At 39.5% G+C, this 20,834-nt stretch overlaps 1 pseudogene; it reads right to left on the reverse strand.

The window, feature by feature from the left end:
• LOC102992851 (thiamine transporter 2-like) overlaps positions 1-20,834 on the reverse strand; it is a 50,316-nt pseudogene that overhangs the window by 13,338 nt on the left and 16,144 nt on the right.

Genomic DNA, 20,834 nt, shown 5'->3' on the forward strand with positions numbered 1-20,834 from the left:
TATTTTTTTTTTTTTTTTTTTGTGGTACGCGGGCCTCTTACTGTTGTGGCCTCTCCCGTTGTGGGGCACAGGCTCCGGACGCGCAGGCTCAGTGGCCATGGCTCACGGGCCCAGCCGCTCCGCGGCATGTGGGATCCTCCCGGACCGGGGCACGAACCCGCGTCCCCTGCATCGGCAGGCGGACTCTCAACCACTGCGCCACCAGGGAAGCCCCTCTTATATTTTTAATAGGAATTTGAGACACTGCAGGTGCAGGAAGGACTCTCTGACCTTCCCCTGAAGCAGGTCATTAGACCCTCATGTGAGAGGTGCCCTCCCTATACCCAGAGGAAAGGAGCATCCTTACCTCCAAAGGCAAAGAGACACAGAAAGGAACCTGAATAAACAGGCTCTGCTAAGTTTCCCCCAGTTTACTACTTTTAGCTCATATCCTTTTTGTCCTATCACATTTTTTTCATGACTTTCCAGTCTTCATCAAATCTAAGATAAAAACACACAAGGGGCTTCCCTGGTGGCGCAGTGGTTGAGAATCTGCCTGCCGATGCAGGGGACACGGGTTCGATCCCTGGTCTGGGAGGATCCCACATGCCGCGGAGCAACTGAGCCCGTGAGCCACAACTACTGAGCCTGTGCTCCACAACAAGAGAGGCCGCGATAGTGAGAGGCCCGTGCACCACGATGAAGAGTGGCCCCCGCTCGCCGCAACTAGAGAAAGCCCTCGCACAGAAATGAAGACCCAACACAACCAAAAATAAATAAATAAATAAATAAAAACCCAAAAAACCACACAGGTTTAAATATTTCTCTGGGTCTTCATTTCCTTATGAAGGCTCCTGTGGCACATAAAACTTAGATCAAATAAATTTGTATGCTTTTCTCTTGTTAATCTGTCTTTTTGTTACAGAGACCCAGCTAAGAACCAAACAGGGTAGGAGGAAAAAATATTCTAAAATTACAGAGTTGCTTTTCATATCTTAAGCCTCCAGAGCATCCAGGGAGGAGGAGGGTGAAGGCAATGAGATTCATGAATGGGAAGAGGTCCTAACTGTCAACTCCCTTAATCTAGAAGAAACAGATGTTCACCCAATCTGTTCCCCATTCAAAAGAGTATCTTTGCAAGTTGGAGGGTGGAAGGATGTGTGTGTGTGTGTGTGTGTGTGTGTGTGTGTGTGTGACAGAGAGAGACAGAGAGAGACAGAGAGACAGAGAGATGGAGAGATAGAGTAACAGGCAACCAATTTGTCAATAGCTGGGTGTTTGGTGTGAAACTAGTGAGGTGTTATTACTTCATTTACTTAACTAAAGGGTTATCTGAAGAAGTTAACCTTTATTGAGAGGTTGTGTGGTTATTCACCCACTTCCTCTAACACCCCATGCCCCACCCCCCATATTTTAGACTGAGGAATTTCATCTATCTTTTAAAAATAAGATTCCCCCCAGGAAATTATGTAATATCATCTATATATCACAACATATTCTTATGCTTTTAGTAAAGATAGAGACTTTATAGTTACCACTCCTTGCCTAATTGGCTGTGTATTTAAAGATTATTATTAAATTACTCCTTAACTATATCTAGATGAGGTAAAAAGATTCTTTTAGCTTTTCTCATGGGTCTTTTTCCCCCCTAGCCTTTCAGTAATCTTTGAAGATGTGCTTGAATCATCTTTTTAAGCTCTTCATGGCTTTTTTTAAATTGCAAAATTCATAAATAGCCTATGTTGTCATAACGGTTTGAGAAATGTTGAGAAAATAGAATTACTTTAGGATGTTTCAATGCAGTCTTCTCTCTGATAAATCTCTGTGTCATGTGGAAAATGCTGACATTGTACTTTCTATTTTTTTAGATTCCAATGTTTTAAAATGGCATTACATTAAAGAGCTCATGGGATGGCATAAGTGCATAATCAATGATAAATGAACGTTTATGATGGAGATTAGGGAGTTATTAATCAATATTTCTTTACAGTCTTGGCACTTAGAAGTTTAATTCAAGCATATTTAATTAGATTCCTACCAAAACTCAATTTTGAAGAAGTTTGCTTTTCAAAACCAGGGATTTGCAATAACACATTTTGTCTAGGGAAATATTTTATTGAAATAGGATTTATCTTCTATTATGCCTTTGGATTGTGTGTTTTTTTGCTTACTCTGCTCTGGCACCTGGGTAAACAAGTCCTTTCTTTGGGAGCTGTGGTTTAAAACAATTTTCAATGAAAGTTGTTCCTAGTGCTGAGGATGTTGGCAGAAACTAGAAGAGAAAATATAGAAATACAAAGAAAAATTTTGGAGAAGTTTCTTAAATCTAGATTTCTCTTGGTTGAGAAGTTAAAAAGATTAAAAATCTTTTATTATCAGGGGAAACAAGATGAAGCTTGACTTTTTCTGCCAAATTCAATTTTTTTCTGAGTCTTTGATATTTGCATGAACTCCCCAGAAAGGTCAAAATGATTTGCCAGCAAAGCAGACATTTAAATCACGTTATACAAAATTGCAGCAGAAGGAGGATAGACAGATTGATGGATAATTTTCATCTCAAGTTCTATTTTGCCTACTTCAGTCATAGGAATATATTCATTTCAAATTAAGACACAGTGGGTCTGTGTAAAAAAAAAGGAACTATCTGGAGATGATTAATGTAAAAGTCCTTAGAAAAAATAAGTACATCCTAACAGTGTGACTAATGTGAATATTTATTCTATTAGGAGAAGAGAGAAACACACCCATGTATTGAATACACTATGGGCCAGGAATCACATGTTTAAGAGGCTAGTATTTCGTCTCTGTAAAACTTCATGAAGTGGGTGTTATATTCTCCATTTTACTGATGAGAAAACTGAAACATTAAAAAAGGTGAGGAATTGCATGAGGAGTACAGATGAAACAAGATTGACCACAAAATGATAATCGTTAAAGTTGGGTGAAGTTTCACTACACTAGTCTACTTTTTATTTATTTATTTTTTTATTTTTTTGCGGTATGCGGGCCTCTCACTGCTGTGGCCTCTCCGGTTGTGGAGCACAGGCTCCGGACGCGCAGGCTCACGGGCCTAGCCGCTCCGCGGCATATGGGATCTTCCCGGACCCGGGCATGAACCCGTGTCCCCTGCATCGGCAGGCGGATTCTCAACCACTGCGCCACCAGGGAAGCCCCACTATTCTACTTTTTAAAATGTATTTGAAATTTTCCAAAATTAGAAGTTTTAAAATATTTACTAATAAACTTGAATATTCAAATCTATATTTTTCTGATTTCAAGCTTGTATGCTCTCCATCACACACTTAATAATTTCTGAAAAACAGAGGAGAAAATTGCAAGCCAGATAATAAATCGGGAATTCAAATTTAATTTTAGAGAGTAAAAACTGCTTGCTTTATTATCTCAAAAAGTATTGAATCTATATGAATCTTAGTTTTAATATTTACTAAATGCAGATATCCTTCCTTCTATTGAACAAGTGGGAGGTTAAAATAGATTTTTAAAATATCCTGGTGTTATTTTGTGTTTTGTGAAATGATTTCTTTTTTTTTGTTTTCAAAGAAGATAGCTCAATATTCTAAATATTTTGTATTACATATTTATAGAGATATGTAAAATTGACCATTTTGTTCATGAGATTGAGTAGGCTTATGGAATTTGTGAACTAAACTTTAATGAGAATGAACTTTAGTCAAGGCAAGGAAAAACCTTTAGCTGTGGGAAATGGGAAACACTTAAACGGGAATGACTTTATGGTTCTATTTTAGGTAGTTCCTTCATTCCTTCACCTGTTTCATAAAAAGCTCATCTGTTTAATGAAAAAGTTTCTTAAGAAATAGAATGCATCTTAACTGCATTATATTTCTATTTCTCAATAGAGAATTAGTCCATCTGAAGACACTGTGAGAAATGGAAGAAGCCAGAAACAAAAGGCTATATACTATTATAATTCCATTTCTATGACTTTCTAAAATGACAAAGCTATAGGGATAGAACACTGATCAGTGGGCTGGGGAGGGAGGTTCAAAGAGGAGGCTGACGAAAAAGGGGCATATGGGGAACTGTTTGGGGTGAAGGAACTGTTCTTGATTTTCCTTGTGGTGGTGACTACACAGTTGTATCTTTGCTCAAATTAATAGAACTGTACATAAATTTATTTATGTGTAAACTTATTGTATGTAAATTATGTCTCAATAAATCTGATTGTAAAAAAATATATATATTTAAAGACATGCCTCTGTGTCAGTGCAGGCACAGAAGCAATGCACTTACCTCAATGTGGGCTGGAAGCCCTGGTCCCTGGTTGTCAATCACGGCCACAGTCAGGATGGTTTGGGTCAGCAAGGCAATGAAGGCGTTGACTCCCAACACCAGGGCAGAGGGTTCCATGCTGAGATTAATGGCGATCTGAAATCTGACATCGTACAAATGGGAAGAGTTTTGAAAGAGCACATATGTGGGCTTTTAAATACAGAGCAGTAAATCGAGTTGCTCTGCTCAGGAAGCCAAGGCTTTTGTTGACATTTTTTTGCTAAAAGCTCTTCTAGCAGAGAAGAAGGAAAGGACAAATGGAATAGTGAAATGTTGCATTTTAACATTCCATGGGGGGATGTGATAGATTATGATAAGAAGTTAAAACTAGTTAACCTGTTCTAAAATTAAGCCAAATATTCCAACTACTCTGCAACTAGAGGATATTGAACATTATGTGATGTAGATGAGGTTCAGAGGTCACCTTTTTTTTTCACATCTTTATTGGTGTATAATTGCTTTACAATGGTGTGTTAGTTTCTGCTGTACAACAAAGTGAATCAGCTATATGTATACATATATCCCCATATCCCCTCCTCTTGCGTCTGCCTCCCACCCTCCCTATCCCACCCCTCTAGGTGGTCACAAAGAGCACAGGCAACTTCTTAATTCAGCTGTATTACTGCATGTATAAGTTTCCAAAAAATAGAATCTGTAGTCAATTTTAAGTGTCACATCTTGGCCTAGTTTTGTCTATTAGAAATCCATCATACCTCATGCATTGCTTAAATTAAGAAAGATGACTTTTCAACATGCACATGGCTTTTATTTTTTTATTCACTCACATCTTGCCTTGTTCCATAATGTATCTGTGGCAACCATATGCACGTTCATAATTTTTATAGTACTAGTATATTATCAGGTTGATAGAGCAGATTGGACAGCACTAAAATCATGCCTATTTCTTTAATTTCTTATACAAGTAGAATAACAGAGATAATACTTACTCATTCAGAATTGGAATTGAGATTGGAAGACAAATTATGGAATTTGGCCCATTTAACAGCACCTTCACTTCTTTATTGTATATATACTATATCTTAATAATATAGACTTTAAAATATATTCAATTTTATCAGTTCTCTAAAATCATACCCAAACTGTTTTTTTTAATGTAATAATCAGAAAACTAAATTGGTGAACCAGGGTAAACACAGATTTAGTCATTTAGATTAATTCTTGACCCATTGAAAAATGAAGTAGAACCCACATCAGCTTTAGGTTAATCATCTCTTTAAGTCTCATAAGAGAAACAGTCTTTTTACATAACTGGATTGTTATAGGCTGAACTGTGTCCCTCCAAAAAGGGATGTTCAGATCCTAACTTCCAGTACCTTAGAAGGTGACCTTATTTGGAAATCCATGGCTCACGGGCCCAGCCGCTCCGCGGCACGTGGGGTCTTCCCGGACCGGGGCACGAACCTGTGTCCCCTGCATCGGGAGGCGGACTCTCAACCTGCGCCACCAGGGAAGCACCCACCACTTTTTAAACAAGCTGTATCAGTGAGTGAAAACACAGGTCCATTGATGAACTTGTACTTATTTGAAGATTGTTCACTGGATCACTGATTGTCTAAATTAGCAGTTTCAGAGTCTAATAGGTGAATTTTTCTCTGGAAAAGTCACAGATTATTTCCTTTCACAGGTGATAATATCTGGCAGTTAATTCATTTTAAATAATCTTACTGGTTTTTAAATTTAGTCAGGCCAAGCTAACATATACCAACTAGAATTCTTCCATGTAATTTACTCAAACATTTTGACTTGAATCTCTTTAAAAACATAAAACCAAATGAGAAATTTTAACTACTTTTATATCCCTTCCAAAATCCTCACATTAAAAACAAATGCAAGCTATTTACAATAGCCAGGACATGGAAGAAACCTAGGTGTCCACTGACAGATGAATGTGTAAAGAAGATGTGGCACATATATACAATGGAATATTACTCAGCCATAAAAAGAAACGAAATTGAGTTATTTGTAGTGAGGTGGTTGGACCTAGAGTCTGTCATACAGTGTGAAGTAAGTCAGAAAGAGAAAAACAAATAGTGTATGCTAACTCATCTATATGGAATCTAAAGAAAAAAAAATGGTTCTGATGAACCTATAGGCAGGACAAGAATAAAGACGTAGATGTAGAGAACGGACTTGAGGACACGGGGAGGGGGAAGGGGATATGGGGATATATGTATACATATAGCTGATTCACTTTGTTACACAGCAGAAACTAACACAGCATTGTAAAGCAATTACACTCCAATAAAGATGTTTAAAAATATATATATATATATGTATATTTAAAAAAAAACAACAAATGCAAGCGTTTAAAAATTATGTGATTCAGTGAAAATGCACTACTTCAGGGCAAAGAATTACCACCTAAACATAACTAAAACCAAAAATAACCCTAGGTCCCACAAAAAGAACAGAACATGTGGTCCAAATGAGCCTTATAATTTCAGGTATTTCTTGTTAAGCTAAAAATTTTTCCCTTGAACAAATGTTATACTAGATTGATGTTTTGAAACCTAGATTAAATCAAATGGCAGATTCCCATTTAGTATGTAAATTATTCCAGGCTGGAATCTTGATTTAATTTGTACAGATGCTTAAACAGCTTGTCAGTGATGACTTGGTTTTGGATAAGACCTATGCACTTGGTGGTTTCGGATGAAACCACAATTCTGATGGCAGGCTGAGAGTGGCATTGACTACTAAGATTTCTCAGTCTAAACCCAGAAATTACTTTCCCAGGTACCTGAAATTACATGTAATCATATTATCTAAGACCTTATTTCAGAATTCCTGCTGGGTCATTTCTCAATGGCACCCACTTGTTCACTGTGGAGCCATAAAGCTACTATGCAGAGTACATGGCCCCAGCTAGTAAGTTCTTCGAAAAAGAACTGTATTCATGTTCTTCTGTTAGGCATTTAACACTAAATACAAGTGAACCTTTGGGATAGTCTATAATTTAAAAGATAGAACCACCTTGAAATTGTATTTAATTGTTTATGCCCCATGTATTATGGAATCATGGGATTGGCATTTACCAGCTTACCCTGTAACTTAAAGGAAAGTAATAGGAACACTTTCTAAAGCATTAAAGAACATTAATTTGTACCTATATGAAAACAGAATGGTTAAATTTAAAAAAATTCAACAGCCCAAAGTTTTTTTTTTTTTTTTTTTTTTTTTTTTTTTTTTTTTTTTGTGGTATGCAGGCCTCCCTCTGTCGTGGCCTCTCCCGTTGCGGAGCACAGGCTCCGGACGCGCAGGCCCAGCGGCCATGGCTCACGGGCCCAGCCGCTCCGCGGCACGTGGGATCCTCCCAGACCGGGGCGCGAACCCGGTTCCCCTGCATCGGCAGGCGGACGCGCAACCGCTGCGCCACCAGGGAAGCCCAGCCCAAAGTTTTTAAAATATTTTATTCGTTCTTTTTTACCTATATGAAAACAGAATGGTTAAATTTAAAAAAATTCAACAGCCCAAAGTTTTTAAAATATTTTATTCGTTCTTTTTTTTTTCTCTACAAAGACTGGTCAAGTGCTCACCATGGAGCAAGAACCAGGATAAGTACCAGGTGTATAATCATGAACAAGCTTGACACTATCCTCACAGAGCTTTCAGTCCATCAGAGAATAAGTAATTGGTACTAGATAACTGTTTTGTCTAATATTTAATTAAATTTATCAGTTTTTGTGTCATGAAAAAGAAATAGGAAGTAAATATATTTTTATAGAAGAATCAATCATTTTATGTGAACTTTTTATATCACATGATGGTTGAAACCATGGTCAATAATTTTTAGAATTTCTTCCAAACCTGAACACTAACCTTTTGCATTATAGATACATTTACCCCGCACTTGTTAAGTTTATTTTAAAATTTGCCTAGAAGTTAGAGTAGTAATTAGATATGAGTGAATTTACAGAGTTTGGATCTTGAAGAGATATTAGCACTCCCATGTTCATTATAGCACTATTCACAATAACCAAAATATGGGAACAACCTAAATGTCCATTGATGGATTAATGGATAAAAAAATGTAGTACATACATACACTGGGATATTATTCAGCCTTTAAAAAAGAAAGAAATTCTGCAATATTGGACAACATGGATGAACCTTGAAGACATTACACTAAGTGAAATAAGCCACTGACAGAAGGACAAATACCGCCTGATTCCATTATTATAAGGTATCTAAAATATAAAATTCATAGAAGCAAAGAATATAGTGGTGGTTTCTAAGGGCTGGGTAGAGAGGAAAATGAGGAATTGCTAATCAACCTGTATAATTGTGTATATTTCAGTAATGCAACATGAATAAGTTCTGGAGATCAGATGTGCAACATTGTGCCCACAGGTAACCATACTGTATTGTACACTGAAAAATCTGTTAAGAGGATAGATCTCATGTTACGTGTTCATACCGGGAAAGAAAAGGGGGGCACTATGAACGAAAAAAATCAATAAGATGATTCTGTTAAATAAATAAATGGAATACCAAAAAGATAAAAAATCAAAACGTGAAAAATATATCACTGTTTATTAATTGTGAGAACTCTGATTTTTTTTTGCCTGATTAATAATTTTAAGTCCCAAGAGAAAGTTGGTTAAAATAGGAATGTAGTTCCATTGTCTCTTATATGAAGCATTAAATATAACAATGCAAAATGCTATTTAGAGGAACTGGAAGAATAAAGAAAGAAACATATTTTGTTGCTTGAGATTTAGATGGTTAAAGAAAGACATGATACATACATAAGCTGCTATAATTATAAGAAGCATGTAACTTGACTTGAATATCAAAGACCAGCAGAGCACACCCAGCTATTAGCTGTGGATGCATGAGAAACAGAGAACGTGCATCAGCTGCAGAGAAGATTCCCAAAGCCAAGATTCCCAAAGCCACTCTCCCAGAAGATTCTAGTTGATGTTTACATGGCCCACTGCCATGTACCCCTGAAAAGAGAGGAAACCCCAATCATCCTGTTATTCTATGCATAATAAAGTAGTGTACTGTTTTGCTAAAATCTACATTGCATAAGCACTGAAGCATTTCCAGGCTATGGTAAATAAGGCTGACTTATTGTGAACTTGGATTGAATGAAAAATCACTTGATCCAGCTCTGCAAACTGTACATATCTTTTTTCTCTCAGCGTTTGAAATAGACCAACTATGTTTGGGTTTCCATAAATCATAGACTGGAAAGGACCCATAGAGGTCACTTTTTCTTTCCTCTTCCCTTTGCAGAAGGTAAAACTCAGGCTCAGAAGCCTGGTGTCAAACAAAAGCAAATCCAGACTTCGACAGGGAGAGGCTTATTTATAAGAAAAATGATTGGAATCTGGAGAATGCTGCAATTGCCAAAATCTGAAAGTATCTTAAAATCAAACTGAAAAGGTTTTTCTTTTAAAAGATAATCCTTTGCTATTGGGCAAGCAGAGATATACAGGATCTTTGGAGGGGAAGTTGGGCAAGCAAGGGGAAGTGACCAATAGAGTCTGACAGGAAAGTGTCCCTCTGTGGTCAGCCAATTCCCGGGAGAAACAGATAAGGCAGGGGGTGGAGGCCTGTAGGAAAGAGAGGAGCCTGATTAAAGTTTGGTCAAGACAAAGCAATAGGTAAGAAATGGGCAATTGTTAACCCTTGGTGACTGAGTGAGGTACCGAGTTCTTCAACACAAACGCTAGCTCTTTCTAGCACACCCTTTCTCTGCGCCAAGTAAGGATGCTCTAGTAAGAATGGCCTCTCTCTTTGTCCTTGTCTCTGCTTTTCTCTTTCTTCTCTGTAACATTGTTTAAAAATTTTTTCAAGGTCCCTGACAGATACCAAACTTCCTTTCCAGAATTCTCTCTACACACTTCTTCCCCATTTGTTCATTCCCTTCTTTATTTGGTCATTCATTCACTTACTTGCCCACCAAGCATTTTTGAGCTTCTCTGTGGGAAAACATGGTAGTAAACTATGGATCCTTGCTCGTGAAAGTAATACACCCTACTGAAGGGATGAGACAAATAAGTTTGTCGTTTTTTTAAAGAAAAATGTTTTATTGAAGTATAGTTGAATTACAATGTTGTGTTAATTTCTGCTGTACGACAAAGTGACTCAAATATATATATTCTTTTTCATATTCTTTTCCATTATGGTTTATCACAGGATATTGAATATAGTTCCCTGTGCTATACAGCAGGACATTGTTGTTTACCCATTCTATATATAAGAGTTCGCATCTGCTGATCCCAAACTCCCAATCCTTCCCTCCCCCACCCCTCCTCCCCCTTGGCAACCACAAGTCTGTTCTCTGTGTCTGCGAGTTTGTTTCTGTTTTGTAGATAAGTTCATTTGTGTCATATTTTAGATTCTACATATAAGTGATATCATATGGCAATAAATTTGTAGTTTTAATAGAGTGTGACAAAGATTGTCAAAGTTCTGATACTAAATCAAATCGAACGTGTAACCCTAACCCGGTGGTTCTCACCAGGGGTGTTTTTGCCTCCAGGGGACAGATGGCAATATGTGAAGACATTTTTAGTTGTCATGACTGGGGGAGGGGCTGGCTACTGGGATCTGGTGGGCTGGAGACTGGAGATTCTGCAGAACATCCTACAGTGCACAGGACAGGCCCCATGACAAAGAATGACCCCGCCCGAAATGTCAATAGCGTGAGGATGAGAAAGCCTGACCCAAGCCCTGACCCAACTAATGGAGTGCTTGGGAGCATATGTGGCCACAGGACAATCCGTTTTATAATGTGCATAATATAGACAAACTTCCAGTGTGTTCCCACAATGTGCTGGGAGCTAAGTAGCCAATTGTCAGATTTCTTACTACCCTCAGCTTTCTTTCTTAAAGACATAGTTTAATTTGCATGAGGCCTTAGGTCAGCAACCCAATCCTACTTCACCTGGTTTTGCCTAAAAATTTGACACTAAGTAAGGTCTTCACTATCACCAAGAGACTAAAGACTATTTGTGTTTAAAGGGCCTGTCAAGAATACATTTTATGAAAATTTTATCTTTTCTACACATAACCTGGAGAGAGGAGGAATTTTTCCTGCTTTTCCCCAGGGGCAAGTACTTACAGAGGAAATAAGTGAAGGGGAACCAATTCCTAGAACAGTTTTCTAGGAGTCAAAATAGAATTTCCAGAAAGGGAAACGAGAAGAATATGAGCTCAACAATGGACCCTGATATGTTCAATAAATACATGGGTGTGGAACACCCCAACTTCAAAAGTAAGTATCTTCAAAGTCTTATTTGATGTGAAGGCTTTGTTTCATCAGGAAGATGCGTGTGCATTGTTGGGCTAACTTCAAAGATGGCTCTGGGCTCTGCCTTCTGACTGTAGAGTATTAACTTCTGCATCAGCCCATCTTCCCTCTCTCTCTGCAGTTCCCTCCTTTTGAAAAAGTGTTTCAAATTTCACAAAATGTGTTCTGGGAAAAAGGAAGAGTGCTTGGACATGCATCTAAAAAACCCCAAAGACTGTAGCTTCTCAGCTGGGAGGGAAGTTTTGACAAAACAGAAAGCCCAGGAAGGGTTGAAGGGTGACTCCAGTAGCAGAAGTTGGATACCCTCCATCCCCTAGAGACCTTCTCAAGGTTTCTCCAGGCCACTCAGTCTCCCTGCCTTCTTTCTACTGGACAAGATGCAATATCAGAAATCTGTAGTAAATAAGGATGAAACGGACACATACCAGCCAACTCAAGGAAAAGCCATAAATGCTCAGGTACACCATATCCTCTCAGAGGGCCTTTCCCTTTCCAGAAGGCTCTTTGACCTCTGCTGCCATTTTCACCAAAATCAAGGATTACTGTTTATTTGTTAAGGGTGACTATGTGCTCAGTTTTTACTAATGACAATTTAATGAAAGTATTATATGTATGAAAGGCCAGAGAGAAAATTATATGGGATAATACAATAACTTGGTTGTGGAGAGAAGATTGGATGGAGTGTTGTTAGAATCCAGTCTGGATGCACTTTTATTCTAGCAGATAATTGGATATAGTAGGGAATGGGGTAAATGGGTATGGAAAATAGTCCTAATAGAAGGCAACAAACTTTGGCAAATTCCCACATGTATAGTTAAGGAAAGATACAGATATTTAAGTTGTCTCAACTGGAAAACTTTGAAGTGATAAGACAGATCCTAGAGCAGTAACTTTCAAACCTCTTTGACTAAAGCCTGAGAAAGAAATATCTTCTATATGTTGACCAGTACATATATATGTGTGTGTAAACTAATTTTCACAGAACAGAATTTATCCTTACAGGCTGATACGCTCTCTATTCTACTCTATTCTATTCTGGTTAGAAATCCACTAAGTTGATTTCAAAATCTGTATGTTATAAAGGGCCAGATAGTAAATATTTCAGGCTGGTGGGCCACATATCTTTCTTTGTTTTTATTTGGTAGTTTGGCAGGATCTAGTTATTTATTTATTTGTTTGTTTGTTAGTTATTTTTTACAACCCTTGTCATATATTCCTTTTTCCCCCTTACAATGTTTTAAAAATGTAAAAACTATTAGCTATGGTCGCCCGTGGGCCATCATTTGCCCACCTCATATTAATGGTTTGCAAATCACAGTTTAAAGACTAGAGTTACTAAGAGGTTAGCGAGAGGAAAGAGTTTTGATAGTTTGACCTTGAACCACCCAATTCGCCATGGCCAAACCATGTTTGACCAGTGGGACACGAATTTGCAGCCCCTGTTTTTAGGGATGAGTGAAACTCTACCTTCCATGTATAGCCTCATCAAAGCCTTTTGTTATATTGTTTCTTTTAAATTTTGTGACAATAACTCGTTTCTTTTTCAAAGTAGTCGGTATTCAATGTGGAAATCACTACAACAAGATTATCCAAGAATACAATTTGAAAGAATACATTTCTTGCACAATGATGAGATATAACTACACGTACCCCTAAAGATAAACTATAGCTACCCCCAAAGTTTGCAAGGGCTTCCACTGCTCCATTATATATTGTGGAACTCGGGGACAGTGCCTTATAATCTCACAGGATTTGAACATAGTTTAAAACCTGGTTAAAACCTGCTGTGGAAAAAGCCCACCATAGGGACCAGTAAAAAAGATGTTTTGAGGAGTAACACTCCTTCAAATCCTGTAACCACTGCACAAAAACTCTCAAAGCTACATTTTCTGGCTTTGGGCTGGCCATCATCCAGGTTCCCTGAAACAGTGAATACTTCTTGTCCAGCTGGTTCGTGATCCTTTTGAGGTTCCTCTAAGACAGCATCCTTTCCTGGTGGCTCTGGAGGAGCTTCTTTGCTGGGTTTTGCATGAAAAAACATGCTCTTCTTAGGCATTGGTAGGAAAAGTGAGAAAAGGAAGGCCATGGAGACAGAGGCCAAGGATATGACGTTGAGGTAAAAGTACGATAGGCTGGCCAGGGATACCAAGAGTTGGGCCAGCACTGAGGCCGCCGTGTAGGCCACCAGCGTGGCACTCCTGCAGTAGCCACTCACTTTCTGATAGTGCTCTGGGCTGACCATGCTGTAAATGTAGGCATAGTAGGCACCTCGGTGGCAGTGACCATCCCATAGAAGAACTCTACAACCTGCGTGGTCTTCACTCCTTGGCCAAACAAGAGCAGCAGCCAGGTAATGATGAAGCTAATCCCTTGTAGGATGATGACTGGCTTGTAGTGGGTGTGATCGGTGAGGATAAACACCAGGAACAGCACCAGGTAAGAATACAAAGTGAAACACGTCTTTTGTGATCTTTAAGAATAGATGGGCAGGGCGTGAGGACAAAACCCCAGGAAGAGAAATGTGCCATGGCTCTCTGACATATGCATTATCCGGCTGGAATGTATCAATCCGAGGACTCATTGCTTGGCCCCTGCCAAAGTGGGTCCACTTTGATACTTCACATGCATTTCTGACAGTATAATGAAAAGCAAAGGAAAACTGAAATTCAAGGAAACAAACTGCAATGATGATAGATGTTCATCACATGTAGATTTATTCCTCCAGGTATAAAGAAAGAGCAGCTATTGCTCTTAGTTGTTATCTGCTTCTTACATTTTAACATGTAATTTGATCTGTATAAGCTATGGAGGCTGGGAAAAGAGTCCACGATGCATACATTCGTCTTTCACACTGCATGGTGTTTCCAGGGCGATTCAGAGCTGCTCAGGTACTGTTGCCTGTGAGCACTTAATAGTTTACTCTTCTTCAAAGTCAGAACCACAAGGGTAAAAAGGATGTTTCAGTCCTGAAGAACCTGAACATCTTCGCCTTTGAGCTGCATCAGTGTGCAAGGACAGACCATTGAGATACCATCATGGTGATCACGCAAATACAAAACAAATGATCAGTTCAAGATTGAGAGTCAAAGAAAGAAATATGTTTGTGTATCTTGCTCTTCCGCATTCTTGGCCTTATTTTATTGGGCTGTGATGGAGGAACCATGAGAAATTGCTTAGTAGCTCTCTTGCTTAAGTCAATTTGGGTCACAGTTTCCCGCAGAACACTGGCTGTATTAGCAAATTATCTGACCCCATCAATAGCACATGATTATTTCAATTTCCATAAGAGTAATGTATAGTGGAGGGGAGATGACGTAGAGGAGGTTGGGGTAGACCCTCTCAAATCTCAGTGTCTCTCAGACCTCTGAAATAAACCCACTGATTTACTGAGCCTGAGAATGTCCTTTGTTTTGACAGAACCTGTGTCCTCACCTCTTGAATTCCCCGGTAGACTCTTTTTTTTTTTTTTAATTTATTTATTTAGTTTATTTATTTTGGGCTGCGTTGGGTTTTCGTTGCTGTGCATGGGCTTTCTCTAGTTGCGGTGTGCGGGCTTCTCATTTTGGTGTCTTCTCCCGTGGCGGACCACAGGCTCTAGATGCGCGGGCTTCGGTGGTTGTGGCACAGGGGCTTAGTTGCTCCGTGGCATGTGGGATCTTCCCGGACCAGGGCTCGAACCCGTGTCCCCTGCATTGGCAGGCGGATTCTCAACCACTGCGCTGCCAGGGCAGCCCTCCCCGGTTGACTTTTATCTAAGTGTTCTTAAAGTTTGGTAGAACGTTATTCTTCCTCTTCCTGGCCTTTAGGTGTAATTACCAACCTGGGAAAAGCTGCATTCCAGATCTGCTTTTTATGACAGTCTGGAGTCTAAGTCTGGAATCTAAATTTAGCTGGGATATCTCCCAGCTAAACCAGTTTACACCTAACGGCATTCAAGGTTGACATGTACTTGTGTTTGGTGTGAGGAAAAAATGGTGGATTGGTTTAGGGGGCAAGGTTTCCTTGGTGTGGGGTGGGGGGATGCGGATGGTGGCCGGGCAGGGCAAGGAAGCAAAGGGAGATAAAACTCTCATGCCCCGTTTGCTGAATCACCAGGATGTAAATCAGGTGGTAGTGATTTTTTTTTTCCCTAAAGAAAAGTGAACTGATTGAGTTCCTTGTCTGATCATTTTATTGCTCAGTGGTTCTCAAATTTTAGCGTATCTCAGCTTTACCTGGAGGGATGTGGCTAAAAGCAGGTATTCAGATTCAACAGATCTTGGGTGGGGCTTAAGAGCTGATATGTCTAACAATTTGCCAAATGATGCTGCTGCCCTGGTCCGAGGACGATACTTTGAGACCCACTGACTAATGGGCTTGAGATTAGATCCTATCACCGAACAGTTAAAACTGCCTTAATGTTTACAAATAAAGAGGGGAAAATCTTCAGAGGATTTTTCACATGGTTTTCCAGTAACTTTTTCCCCCTCTAAATCTTACACTATCTTCTAAGACTTGTGCTCGTAACTAAGAATGACTTTATTTTAGGTTAATGATAATAAGCAATGAAGTCCTCAAGTATGATTTTTGTATAACTGAAAGATTAAAGTTGTTTTGCACCCACCCTATTTTGGTTGTAGCTTGAGTTTATAGTCTTACATGACAAATACATGAAAATCATTCAGGCCCATTTGTTCACATTTGAGATGTAGGAAGTGCTGATATTTTGCTCCTACCCAAGGCTTTAGATATTGGTTCTAACTAGACTTAAATCTAAGATCAGCATGGTAGCTAACTTACCACACTGAGGCTTATATTTTCTTCTGGCCCTGCTAAGTAAAATATGACAAATGACTCTGATAGTGTCATCACTGAGAAAAATCCAAATAAGCAGAGAATGATTGGGGGAAAAACCCAGGAATGGCTTGGTGAAGTTTGGCACCAATTCAAGGATGGTCAAACCGCTGCAGAAAGAAGAGAAAAGCAGGTAAGAAGAGTGGTCATCAATCTAATTGACTTCTTCTCATAAAACTTGCATATTCTCTTCCCCATGCTCCATTGTGACAGTGAGAATGTATCACAGGTCAAAACACAAAACTTGAGTCTTTTCTTTTGGATTTCTTGGTCTAAAGAGAAAACTAATGATTATTGGAAGACACTGTAGTAAGGGATTAAATTTCATCTCAGATGGAATGATGGGGTCGCTGATAGAAAAGTACTCTCAAGCTTTGCCTGAGTAAGTCAGTCATACCCTCCTTTTGTCTTTTATGGTAGAAAACAATCAGGAAATTGCTCCTGAGGTAGAAATCATGGACAGAAGATAAGATTGGTAGAATTTAGGTAGAAAAGAGAGTTTCCAACAGACATAATTGCTAAGCAAAAACATCTATTTTGTGCCCCCCCATCAAGAGCTTATTAACATGTAGCTGTTGATAAACTGGAAATTCATTTTACTGAGTATTTAGAAGTGGTCAATAAAATGGCCTTTGGGAAGTAAGGATTTATAAAGCAGTTAGACCCCTTGCTTTTCCTAAGTATAGTCATCCCTCGGTATCCCTGGGGCATTGGTTCGGGGTGGGTGGTAGGGTGGGGCGCGGATACAGGTGCTCAAGTCCCTTATATAAAATGGCACAGTTCAGTCAACCCTCGGTGTGGATCTGAGGCTAGTTGAATTCAGGGATGTGGGACCCGCGGATGCCGAGGGCCGACTGTATCAAACTCAAAGTGAACATTGATTTAGTGTCAGAAGCCTTAATTAATTTCAGCTGTCATCCATCGAGATGATTTGATTTGTTTTTAATACCTATTTTCAGAAGAATTATCATGCCATCTAGATAATATCATGTGATGGGTAAAATGAAAACACAACACTTAGAAGTATTTTGGGGAGTTGATATTTAGCCTGGGCCCTGTTCCTATTTTTTTCCATTTATCTTGCTAATACTGAAAAGTGAGAACTTATGTTCTGGATGATAAGCCTTAAGGTTGGCTGACAGAAAGGAAAGACGTGGGTATCCTTTAGAAAGGCAATACAGAGCTCTAGGCGAAATCTCACTCACTTGGTCATTGACTGGGTTTTCCTCTCTGAAGCCTTCTGGCTCTCTCCTGCTTCTCTCCCTCCTTACTCTGTGTCTCATCTCAGTTACAGCCCTGGGCAAGATATTATGGCACAGCAGTCAAAGACAGGGCTCTAGAGTCGATTAGGTCCAAATCCTTCTCTGCTACATACAGCCATGTGATCTTAGGCAAGTTCCTGGACCTCTTTGCACAGATTTCTCGCATGTAAAATGAGGACGATAATAACTACCTTATATGGTGAGGATTACATGCATTAGTACCTGGTAGAACAATGCCAGTTCGTAAGCACGAGCTATACAGTCTGTAATATTGATGGCTTAGAAAGGCACTGAGGTGTGGGCGTGCAGTTCTGCACCTTCGCCTGGGAGCTCCTCGGGAGCAGGGATTCATCTTTGTCACCCAGAGTCTAGCACAGGATCTGACACACTGAAGGTCTCCTGGAAAGTTGTTGTAAGTACAGCCATTGGACCAAATGGAGTTCCTAACTGACCAGAAAAATTCGAAATAATAAGAACAAGAAGTTTTCCAAGCGTTCAGTTATTTAAAGTTGTTCTCTGGAGTGGGAACTGCACACCATTTGATTTTCAAAAATATGTACGTTACTCTTAGAGCAGTTTTGGAATAAGGAAAAGAGGATTTCCTGGTGGGAAAACATCGGCTTTGTGGTTGAGCAAATTCAAATCTCTAATCTGCCCTCTCAAGTCGTGTGACTCTGGACAAGTTTCTTAGTGTGTTGGGACCTCAGTTTTCTTCACCTGCACAGGTGTATTGTAATGTCCATCACATGAGTGTAGCTGTGGGGAGATTTCCTGGCATAATGCCTGTCATTGTTGCAGGTACATAACATGGACTAGATTCCTGCCTCTACCTGGAGAATCCACATCCAACTTCTGTGGCGATGGATAGGGAAAATACTAGAGAGTGGTGGCATTTGGCACCGTTGCGCTGGTTTCTGTTGGAGCATGACATGCTTAATCCGCGGGTAGGTTCTAGAACCTGGGACAATTAGGTTTTAAGTGAGTGAGTTTAGCAATTGAGATGGTTTTTACACAGATCAGTCCTGCTGGCAGTTAAGGGGAACAGCCAGGGGAATTTTCTATTCATCAGAAAGTAATCCCCTAAAGAGCAACATACGAAATAATGGCATACTTTATAAAAATTCGTAATTTCTCACTGTCAGACCCATTGAAGTTTTTGGAAGTGTTTTTGAGAGAGTAGTAATTCTTGTGATACTACTAATAAAATGCAGAGTAGAATCAGATAGTTTCTAATAGAGGTTGTATCGAGGAAATCTCAAATCCCCATCCTGAATCTATGCCTCAGTTGTTGGCAGGGATGAAATAGCGTCATTTCTGAGACCAGGGACTTTGGTTCCAAAGAGACCATGTCTCAGGTTTTTATGTTGAAAATAACTTCGGATTCTACCCCTAACGTTGGCAGCCAGTTGGTAAAAGCAGAATATTGGACTCAAAATGTGTGGATTGGTTTGACTAGATTATGGAATCCATTACCACCCCCATGAAAAGACTCATATAACAAGTGATCGCATGGAGAAATAGTACAGCAAATCCTCTCAAATGTGAGATTTCCACTACGGTACTCCAGTTAGGACAGGCTCCAAGTTTGCCCCCTGCTGTTATCTTTATTTATTGCAAAAAGACGGTGTGTTTTTATTTTACCTATCGATGTTCTGCCTACACAGCCCCTCTGAATTAGGTGACTTTCCTATGGTCTGCGGAAACCTAATGGCTCCCTAGGAAGAACTTCGAAAACATGAGGAGTCCAGTAGTCCTTGATCTGTTGTCTCTGCGAAGACTGAAGGGAGCAAAAAAACTCAACCTGAAAGATGAAACACACCTTTCTTAGAGCTCTTTTTCTAATTCCAAGGCATTATTTTTTTTTTAATTTTAAAAATTAGGGGTGGAGTTGTAACTTTAAAAAAGGCCAGATACTGAATTTACAATCCCAGATTGTCTTAGCGGTACAATTTTTAATATTTCAAGCAGGTAATAATTTTTAGTTAATTTTTAACCCGTTGCTTCAAAGGTTACTGGTAATCAGTTAAAATGTTACCAAACGGGGCTTCCCTGGTGGCACAGTGGTTGCGCGTCCGCCTGCCGATGCAGGGGAACCGGGTTCGCGCCCCGGTCTGGGAGGATCCCACATGCCGCGGAGCGGCTGGGCCCGTGAGCCATGGCCGCTGAGCCTGCGCGTCCGGAGCCTGTGTCCCGCAGCGGGAGAGGCCACAACAGAGGGAGGCCCGCATACCACAAAAAAAAAAAAAAAAAAAAAGTTACCAAACAAATGCCTTGATATGCTCCTAATTATGTTAAAATGCAAAGTTGGGTGCACTGAAAGCGGGGGGCTTCTGTTTCAGGACACTGATCTATCCTAGCGTCATTTCAGCCCTGGAGTCCCTGGCTGTTTGTGTAGCTGGCTCACTCCATGAGTGGGTGGGAATTAAATAAATATCCCAGCTATTATATGATGTGGGCCATCAGACCACATATTTTTTTTTCTGTTGTACTTAATCATAGTTGGCTGAACTTACTCAAATCCCTTAGTCTTTCTGAGTCCCACTGTTTAAAAGAAGATAAAAATTATCTACTTTACCATTTGTGAGGAGTAAATGAAGTCAATAGGAGAGACCTCAGAGCAGTGCCTAACACAGTAAATACCAGTGTCTTTCCCTTGCCTTTCTTTGAGAATCTGATCTAGTCTCAGTGACCCAGGAAATCACAAGGGCCAAAGAATTGCTAATAAAGTAAAAGCTCATAATATCAGAGCCAGCTAATTTGGATTGTGGATCATTAGTACAAAATGTATAATTAATGTCAAGGTTATTTTAAGATAATAAGGAGAGGTTGAAAAAGTAAAGTTACAGTTTAAATAAGGTTGCAAGGAAAACTATTTCTTGAAGGAATTACCTTGTCTGAAAACCCCTTATAAATACTAACTTACATAAAAAAATCATGTCATACTTATCTGCCCTTTAATCAAATCTTTATGGTCTTTCACTACAAGAACACTTGGTCAGTTTAGTTAGGTTCTGCTCAAAATACATGTTGTCCACACACATACTTCTCCATTCAGATGTTTTACTAGTTCATTTAGATTCTTATAGTCTAAATGAATGAACATTTACTGTATGTACTTTTTTTTTTTGGCGGTACGCGGGCCTCTCACTGCTGTGGCCTCTCCC

This window comes from Physeter macrocephalus, chromosome 2 (genome assembly GCF_002837175.3).
Source record: "Physeter macrocephalus isolate SW-GA chromosome 2, ASM283717v5, whole genome shotgun sequence".
Classification (NCBI taxonomy): domain Eukaryota; kingdom Metazoa; phylum Chordata; class Mammalia; order Artiodactyla; family Physeteridae; genus Physeter; species Physeter macrocephalus.